Source organism: Lissotriton helveticus, chromosome 3_1, assembly GCF_964261635.1.
Source record: "Lissotriton helveticus chromosome 3_1, aLisHel1.1, whole genome shotgun sequence".
Classification (NCBI taxonomy): domain Eukaryota; kingdom Metazoa; phylum Chordata; class Amphibia; order Caudata; family Salamandridae; genus Lissotriton; species Lissotriton helveticus.
In genome coordinates this window covers 559,175,777-559,184,681 of record NC_136061.1, presented here as the reverse complement: position 1 = coordinate 559,184,681, position 8,905 = coordinate 559,175,777, and the positions used below count along the sequence as shown (strand labels likewise).

General features: G+C 45.1%; 1 pseudogene; it reads left to right on the top strand.

The window, feature by feature from the left end:
• The first annotated feature begins 1,003 nt into the window (after window positions 1-1,003).
• On the top strand, window positions 1,004-2,021 carry LOC144824662 (protein YIPF3 pseudogene; annotated as a pseudogene).
• Window positions 2,022-8,905: the final 6,884 nt, after the last annotated feature.

Genomic DNA, 8,905 nt, shown 5'->3' with positions numbered 1-8,905 from the left:
ATTTTAATAAATCTTTAAAAAACCCATAACATAAAAAGTGGGAAACATGCGGGACAGGAAACAAATAAATCAACAAAGTTCAGACATCTTCACAAATTATAAACAATTAATGTACCTTCTATTTTAAGGTACCAATGCTATCCTTGTTAAAATGAAAAACAATTGCAATAGTCATGGTACTCCTTGTCGTCGATGTTTCAATCCCTCTTTATGATCTGGGGATCATAATCAGGACTTAATTGTATATGCCTGAGACAAGAAATACCTGTGGAGGCGATCAGTCCTAAAATTGGGTATTTCCTAACTGTAGAAAATTGTGATGCTAGTGTGTCGGCAATTACGGTGGCGATGATCAATGTAGGTACGGCCACTGGTTGAGCTGGCTGTGGGTGGCCACGGGTCGTGTAAGAGGTCAATACAACGAGCGGTGTATAGCTGCTAGTGGAGTGCGCAATGGGTAGAAACAATTGGAGGTCTGGAGGGTTCCAGTGGAAAAGCCGGAGCAACCGCAACGGATGATCTGAGCACCTGTGGCCAGGGGCGGCTCTAGGCTCATGGCGACCCTGGGCAGGGAGCGTAGGTAGGGAGCCCGGAAGAGGGGTTTTGGACGGGGCTGAGCCCCCCGGAGCTCAGGAAGGTGCGGAGGCCCGTGAAGAGGGGGGGTCAGGGTGTTTGGAAGTGGAACAGAGCTGGAGGCCGCCAAATCCCTGCCAGCGCCCGCCACGCAAATATGTATCCATCCTCAGAGGATTATTATATTAAGGATATATATTGGCGTGGTGGCCCCTGGGGTTTGGCGGCAACAGCTTGCACATGCCTAAGGCTGGCCCTGCTGTGGCAGTAGTCTTCACTGATAGTATGTGATTAGGGAGCTGCAGCAATGTGCGGCTCCCAGCTGCAACGTACAAAGACGGCACCAATAGTTAAAGTGCGCGTCCTGAACCCTGAGGTTGGACTTTCACAACACACCACCTGTCAGGAGGATTGACAACCATGGGTCAACATGACTACCCCTGCAGCACCCAAAGGAGGCAGGACCATGACAGCAGCAGAATGGTGTGGATTTGAAGACAATCTCCTGGGTGGAGGTTCAGCCGTAATCAACATAGAAAACATGGACGACACTTCTGGCTCCAGCTTTGAAGACATGAACAAAATCCATGAGCGTTTGAAGGAAGAAGTAAATGATGAGGAGGTGCAAGCTGCGCTGCAGGAGGCAAGGAGGAGTATGAAGAGTTCCTTGGGATGAAAGGCTTCAAAGGACAGCTGGGCCGACAAGTGGCAGATGAAATGTGACAGGCTGGGAAGAGGCAAGCTTCCACGGCCTTCAATCTCTATGTTAACATTGATATCCTCTGGCCCTACTTCGACGTGGAGCCAATCTAGGTTCGAAACAGACCATGTTTCCTGTTAGAGTGATCAATGTTCCTCAGAAAATTGCTGGTGAGCTTTACAGTCCCCTGATGCTGGTCATTTCCCTGGTGGCGATTTTTCTTCATGACTTGAAGACATCCGGCACAGTCATTAGAGAAGGTCCAATGATGGGCTCTGCCATTGGCACGTGCTGTGGTTATTGGGTTGGCTGCTCCTCTTTCATATATTTTCTGGCTTATTTGTGTAATGCTTTGATCACCATGCTTCAGATGCTCTTTTTTGGGCTATGGGCTCTTCGTAAACTGCATCATGTTTTCATTTCCTACAACATCCACTTCCACTCTATGTTTTACCTCTACTGGCTAGCCCTCGGAGGGCTGTCCCCACTGCATTATTGAGGTTCTATTTTCTGGACAGTTAGACGCACCCAACTGCTCATCCTCTGCGACACGCTGACTGCCCTGCACATGCATTTTCTTCTGTACCTGCACTTCACCTACCACAAGGTTGTGAAAGGTATCCTGGATATGTTGGTAGGTCTGAATGTGCCCTCCTGCCAACGAGTAGCCAGAGATATTCCTGTCATCTCCTCGCCTATACGGAATGCAACCATGAAAGCCCTGGTTATGACAGCACATACTCACTGACTCCCAGCTGAGCACAGTGATGACAGAGACCATGAGGGCAGACCCTAGCTTTAAACTCTGTTTCCTTTGCAGTATCAGATGATGGTCATACAATGAAACTGCTGGCTACTTGGTCAAACTTATTTAGAGTGAATATATTTGCAGGCACAACTTCTTTTCCTATGTTTTGGACTACCTTTATTTTAGATTGTATTTTAGAGGTGGTAGTTTGGAGGGAACACTCTATAGCACGCCCTTTTTTCTTTCTTTCGTGCCTGACTCTGGCCTTCCACAGAACCCTTGCAGAAGTAATGTGCAGAAGTAATGTTCAGAGATGATTGTGTGAACTTTCGCCGTGTTTTACCAGCTGTGCTCTTCTCTCCACCACTCAGAGCTTGATATTGTAGTCCAGCAAGGCATGAACTCCCACACTTCATTACAAGCATGATGATGTGAACATAATGATTGTTCCCTGGTATGACTGTACAAGGATGGAGCAGTACTATGCAGTGCATGTATGGATAGTACATGTATTGGGTGTATGTATTCTTGAGAGGAATACATTGCATGAGAGATGCAGTACTGTGCCTTGCGAGCACTGGCAAAGCTTGTCCTGGGTGTATGTGTGCTTGCATGGAGTACAATACATGAAAAGTGAAGTGTTGTGCAGCGTGCACAAAGTGAGTGTGTATGCTGGCAGTGTGTGTGTTTGTAAATAGCACACCCTGGTTAAGTATAGAAAAGCTTCAGTGCTGAACAGTGCACGTAGACTGAGTATGTGTGTGTGTTGAATGCATGTGTACAAGTAAGGGTACAATGCATGGAGGGACACTGTTGGAAAGAAAATGTGCTATGGATGTACACTGTGTATTTCTGCATTCCTGTCAGTAGGATAGGGAAATAATGGAGGGAAAAGAAAGAGACTGCTTTTACATTTCCAACTACTGCTTTTTAATTTAGTGATAGATCACAAGGAAGAAGGCTGGACACAGCTCAGGAATAGAGATAGGGCTGATAAGGGAATTATAAAGAGTAGGGCAGAGGTTCTGGGGTTAACCTTTTGATGCACATATCACTGTGGTTGACATTAGGTGTGAACTCTGGTCGCTCCTATGAATTGTGTTGTGAACAATCAGCTTCACAGGCATGTCTGCTATGGTAGACATCTTTCAAGTGCCCACTTCAAAAGAAGCAGAACCACAGCATAAAACTATAAAGACTCGGACCCTAAATCACATTTGGTGTCTGAAAAAGGACTATAAGAAAGGGAGGTTGAGTAGCCCAACATTTCTAATATCACTCAGGGAATTGGGGGTGGCAGTGGCCACTTACATGAGAAGGGAGTGATAGAAGGTGGGTTGTTACCTGGTGGTGTAGGTAGTCTTACTCTCACCCCACCCCACACAAAACAGTGAGGCACTACTTCTGATTCCCCATGGAAATAGGATTGGGAAAGTTAAAAGTTCCACTTGTTGTGTTTACGATGTGCACAGGAGAGCTTACAAAGTGCTCCACGGTTCCAAAGTGGTTAGCAGAGATGAATATGCACTATGATTGTTTATACCTTAATGAAACACACTGTTGTACAAGTTTACTGTTGAAATAACAAAATGCAATAAGCAAAGAGTTTTAAGAAAACAGTGTCCCCAAAAATGTGTTACCTACCAAGCATCTAGTCAGGCTGTGTGAGAAGGTGAAGCTTTGCAAGACTTCCTCCTGTGACCAGGCCTTCTAGTCTCCCTGCAGGGTGAGAGGCCATCACCCAGGTAAACCAAGATCACCTGCCCTGGAAAAACAGTGCCTGCCTGCTTGCCAAGACCAGTGTGCCTTGTGAGTAAGAGGAGAGCGTTGTAGAGCAAGGAGTCCAGTGGGGTGCCCTACCCTGAGTACTCCCTGTGCAAGGTGTGACGATTCGGTTGCACATTTTCGGGCCCTAGCCTGTATGCAGAATTGTTTTTGGCAATCCCGGTATGCCATGAGAGGGCCGCTATAGACTGAGCCATGTGTTGAGTGCCGTGCGGGTCTTGCTACACCCCTACCACTGCAGTGACTCTAAATGCCAGTGGGGGCCACAGGTAAAGTTACTACTTTGAGGAATGCCAAGACTTGTGATTGTTTGGGCTGGGACGCTTGTGATGGAATAGCCTACACACTTTTAACCACATACCGCAGCAATTCTGTATGCCAGAAAGGGCTGCCAGTATTAATGTTGCCAAAGGATTCAGGCTGCCACCTGAAGGATAGACTAATGCTAAAATTGGTGGATTGGACCTGCTATGAGTGGGAACTACCCCTAACCCACCACTGAGGACTGCCAAGGATGCTGTTGATGATGTTGTACCAGTTCCAGTAGAGATGCTGGATCCCCCTCCCCCCCCAGCCCCTTTGAGCAAAGTCAACTTACTGTGTCTTAGTAAACTAGGAGTTGGTCTGACAACTGAAAGATCTCTGGCAGCTCTGCTCAGGAGAGAGAGCCTGTGCTACCAAGTGCTGCTGCATGGGCTGCGAGCAGTCTGACTTTTCCAAATTGAGCAGGACTCGCGGGTGTGAGTTGTGGGCGCCCACTCTATCGCTGAACTATTCTGTGCTGTGAGAGCAAGTAGGATGTGAACTGGGCCAATTGGGCTCCCAGGGGACTTGCTGCTAATTGTGCTGTGGCACCAAAGACACTTTTGACTAAATTCCTAAAGAGTCAATGGAAGAACTTATGAGTACTGCCTAATAGTTAGCAAACATCACAACCAGCTCTCAAGCATCTTCCAATCCTGAGAAAATAAAGCAGAGCAGAATATAAGCTATATAGAAGTGCTAGTGCCCACTACTTATTTTCTGTATGAAAAAAGCTAACATACCCTCATAGTCCCCCGAGCCAACTGTGAAAACAAAACAACTCCTTCTTTTAAGGAGTTTACAAATGGACGGTAAAGTTCCAATAATAAGGGAGCCCTTCCTTATTTGTAACCAAATAATAGAAATATTTATCCAGTGGTTAGATTCACCACATAGCACTCCTTCCGTAGGGAGCTTTAAGAAACCAAAAGTCTTCCGCTTTGGCAATTGTAATCCAGAAAAGGTAATGTATATTCACACTGTCTTAAACGTATGAGACAAAAGCGAGTCCACCAAATACGGCAAAGCGTAGAATCAACCACTGCTTTCCGCTTTGGTATTTGAATATCCAAATAATGACATGACACAGTACTTTCCCTAAGAAGTATTCACTTCCTTTCTTCGTAGCGGTGAAGCGTGGGGTTAACGACTGCTTCCCGCTCTCTAGCCACCACCCACCACAACAGTCACAGCCGTGACTGTAAAATCCTCCATCCACGGGTCTCCAGGCTGGGCTTCCGAGAATGATGAATGAGCCCCCAACCTTCACGAAGCGCTCCAAAGAGGCTATCAAAGATCAAAGGCCAAGGGGAGAGAAGCTGTCCCAAGTGTGGAGAGATGGGTGCAGACGACCTTCACATGTTTCGGCAGTGTCCCCAACGTAAGAAATTTTGGAAGGAGACGGGTAAGACCTTGTCTAAAGTGCTGAGACAACAGGTGGAGGTGAGTATGGACTTGGTTATTTTTGGGATAAGTCAAAACAATTAAATAACATATAAGTTGAGTAAAGATCAGGAGAAAATTCTCTTTTTTCTGATACTATTAGCAAGGAGAAAAATATGCATCAAATGGGTGAAAAGTATAACTCCAACACAAAAATAATGGTTAGCTTCAGTACAAAGAATACATAAACTAGACAGGAGTGGGCACAGGGGAAAGAGAAATACATTTTGGAAATCTGGGAAAATTACAATCTTACAATTTAAAATGGTGAATGCATTGTATGGTCCAATGATTAAGCAATGCAATAAAGCCTTCAAGTGGAAACTTGAAACTAGTAGTCAAAATGACTAGCTCAATCTAGAAACAACTTGTGCTGGAAACGGACAAAAAGGGGCCCAAGTACAGAGGGGAAGTAGAAACTTTCCACGCACATGTCGCGTTTACCCAGGAGAAACCCCAGAAGGTCGGAATAAAAGAGAAAATGGGCCCGACAGCTCCAATTCCAAAATATTGCTGTATGAGGACTACAAAAATAAATAAAAAAGACTTGACCACTTTGTAGGTTCTGCCAATCTGCTTCCCACTATTCAACACACAGATTATTTAGGCCGTATGCACTTGGACCACAATCCACAATGTCTGCAGCAGGCATGGATAGATACACACTTGAGGCCCCACTTCTCCATGCATCCCTGGGTACAGCCATGGTGGATTATTTGGAGTTCAGTAACAACACCACCACAAACACATTTATAGAATGGGATGCCTTTTAAGTGACTGTCAGGGGACACTACTTGGGGCTGATCTGGATCACTCGTAAACAACTGGATGGTGACATCACGCACGTTGAGCGCATAGTTCTGCAACTTGAAACAGGCCTAGGCGTGCAGTGAACACACCTCACTTCTGGAGCAACTCAGCTGCCTGAACTACGCTGCACATACCTCACATTCTCATGCCACACCCAGCCAGACACTAATGCATCCAATGCCACAATTAGGCACACACTGACTCATACACTGATGTACCCAGGCATACACTGATGCATAGACTGACAAATCCAGGCATACAGCAATGCAGACACTGACACACTTAACCAAACTCTAATGCATCGAGTTACACACCCAGGCACACACTGACACAAACACTGACACACCCAGGGACATACTAATGCATACAGTGACACAGCCAGGCATACAGCAAAGGAGACACTGACACATCTAGCCAAACACTAATGCATCCACTAACCCACGAAGACACACACACACACATACACTGACACACCCAGGCATACACTGATGCATAAACCTATACATCAATGCAGACACTGACACACCCAGGCATACACCAAAGCAGACACCAACACACCCAGACAAACACAAATGCATCCAATAACTCACCCAGGCATACAACGATGCACACACTGACACACCCACTCTCACACCGATACAGTCACTGACACATTAAAAACACAGAGTAACAAAGACCATTTTTTTTCTAGAACGGTTTTTTAACAGTTTTTTAAAGTGTTCTTTTTTTGGGAACAAAAACTGAACATGTTAGTAAAAAGGTAAGGATGGGAAAATGCAAAGGAGCAACTTGCTCCAGTCTTCAAAAAACGTTAAATGGTACCTGGAAGCCCAAAAAACGAGAAAAAAAACCTAACAGTGATGCTTCTTCACTGTATTCAAGTATTCAGCCACAGAGGATATTTTGCAGCAACAAGCACAAGCATGTGGCACTTCGCACAATGAGTAACCATCTCACTCAATTCTTTGCAGGCAGATGGTATTGTAATCACTGCAGGTGATGATTGTCCTCCCAAGGGTGCTGTATAGATGGACCGTCCTGCTCCACTTGCTTTCTCCCGCATCATCCAGTTGTAGAATCTTTCACAAATTGTTTTTAAGTCCTTGCACATGGAACTTTTCCCATGTGAATACTTCTTGGCAATGCCTCTGGATAACTGCTTGCCATAAATATTACACTGCACATATTTTGCTGTTACTTTCTTTTCCCCAGAAGGTATTGTAAAGTGCTTCCAGACATCACTTTCTTTTCTTCGAGGTGGTGTATCTTCCTCCTCATCAGGTTGTGGATGTTTACCCTGCACAGAAGATGCAGCTTTAGCCATTCTGTAAAAGCAGAGCACCACTGGTTCTCAATCCTCCTTCGAAGGACTTCGCTGGAAAACAAACTGTTTTTGGGTGTGGTTTTATATATACTTGGGTGTGGTCCTTATATATTCGATCAAAAGACAAGGTTTGGGTGTGGTTTCGAGGGTACTTGTGACTGTGGTGTGTAGTTTCAAGGATTTGCGAAACTCATAAAAAGTGTAACTTTGTGAATAACAGGTATAAAGTGGTTTATATATACTTGATAATATGTTCACACTGATGTCATTAATGACAATGGAGGGGTGTACATATTTAAAATATTTTATAAAATTTCCAGCAAATCTGCAGTTTCGAACTCGCGGGTTCATCCCGATCACGTGATCAAGATTAAAAACCATACAGTATTAGTGCCGTCTATGTTTTTGGACCTCCAGAGGTATTGCGGGACCAACCCCCAAAAATTTAAGAAAAAATAAAATGTGTTTAATAACTTTATAAAAACGTTAATTATTTTACATTACGTACATATCTGATTATTATGGTATTTTTTTATAAATCTTTTTATTTTAATAACACAAAAAGAAACATTGCATCGGGTATACAATAGTTGACATCGTTATGAGGGTTTTAGTCTTCATTCAAAAAACCCAGCAATTACAGATTATACGGAACTTGGGATCACGGGGATTCCGGTGGTTCTACGACCCTCTGAAGCCTCGGGGGTGCACACAGGTCACCTCGACAAGCTCCCCATATCTTCTCCCACTTTCCTGGACAACCTCTGGTCACATATACCGCCCTTTCCCGGAACATGCACCACTCTAGGTCCTCAGCCCATTTAGCAATCCTGGGCGATTGACTGGTCCCTGAGCAATATTGCGCTTCGCTACCATACATGCCAATGCCACCCACTGTTTCAAATACCCATTCAAGTCCGTGGGTTCCCACACGTTTAACAGACACCTCCAGGCCTCTGGTCGCATCTCCTCCCCCAATACTTCTCCAAGCTTATTATGTATTGTTGCCCAGTAGGTCTGTATCACCTCACAATGCCATTTGATATGCATGAAGGTGCCAAGTTCTCGACATCCTCTCCTGCACTCACCGCCCATCGCTCGCCCCATGTGTACCAGCTTAGGCCCAGTAATATATACTCGAAGAATTTTAAGCTGCACCAGTCTAAGCCTCATCTGAATTGCGACCACTTTCGGGGAAGAGATCGCCTCCACCCAGTCT